The 1,047-nt window shown below is 33.4% G+C and overlaps 1 pseudogene; it reads right to left on the bottom strand.

Moving 5' to 3' along the window:
- Window positions 1–613: 613 nt before the first annotated feature.
- LOC134667813 (U6 spliceosomal RNA) lies at window positions 614–726 on the bottom strand (annotated as a pseudogene).
- Between the last annotated feature and the right edge of the window lie 321 nt (window positions 727–1,047).

Raw genomic sequence — 1,047 nt, 5'->3', positions numbered from 1 at the left:
TAAACGTGCTTATAAATGTTCAAAGAGAATAAGTGGAATAAAGAGTTTGTCTTATTTTATATTAAAGGAAAAAATGGAAAAATTACGCTTCCGGCAGGAACCAGCAGGCAGGGTTATTGTAAATTAAATACGCATCGAAAGCGATAGTTTTTATGCTCTAGTTATATTCTCATATTTAGATAATAGATTAGAACAGTTTTTTCTTATCATACGTGCGTCTCATTCGTGAAACGTGTTAAAAACTTTTTTAGAAATTTGTAAGGCGCCATCTCTCTTCTTCCCTCGTTTTTTATCCCGTTCTGGTTTTTCGATTTTATATACATATATGATTTGCATTTGTGACCACCTGACGAAGCCTGCGTTGTGTATATCCTAACTAAAAATTTGATCATATTTTTATTGATGTTAAATAAAGTCTTAGAAAAAAAATTATATATATGTGAAGTGTAATTAAATCCAAAATAACAACTACATGCAAAAGTTCTTTTCCTTAACCTTTTAAGCTATAGGTAAGTAAGTACCTGCTAAATTATTTATTTAAGTACCTACCTACATTTTTACCAATATTTTATTCAAAATCAAAGATCTAGTTAGAAAGAAATAAGTAGGTAGATAAAGAGTGAAATACTTCACGATTTCGTATGTCATTCTTGCGCAGAGCCATGCTAATCTCTCTCTGTTTCTAGTCATATTTAAGTATATGAATTATGAATTGCCGAAGTACTCACCCACAAAAATAAATACAAGTTTTGGGATGTAGGTTTGTTCGTTACCTTGTATCTCTCAGAGCAGAAATAGAAGCCGACTTCGTCGACTCCTAAGCGGATACACGTTGTTTATCAGCACTTTTATTACTAAAAGTTTATTTGTGACGTCCCGCAATAAAGGTACCTTATGGCGGCTGGCGCTAATGTCGCATAGCGTTGCAATAATATTGGAGCGGCGTTAATAATAGCGTAAGCGCCAATCGCCATAAGGTACCTTTATCCGCAGGATGTCACATTTTGCTATATTATACTAACCCTGAACGGGATAAAAAGACAAATT

This window comes from Cydia fagiglandana, chromosome 9, assembly GCF_963556715.1.
Source record: "Cydia fagiglandana chromosome 9, ilCydFagi1.1, whole genome shotgun sequence".
Taxonomy (NCBI): Eukaryota; Metazoa; Arthropoda; class Insecta; order Lepidoptera; family Tortricidae; genus Cydia; species Cydia fagiglandana.
This window is presented reverse-complemented; position numbering and strand designations above follow the sequence as displayed.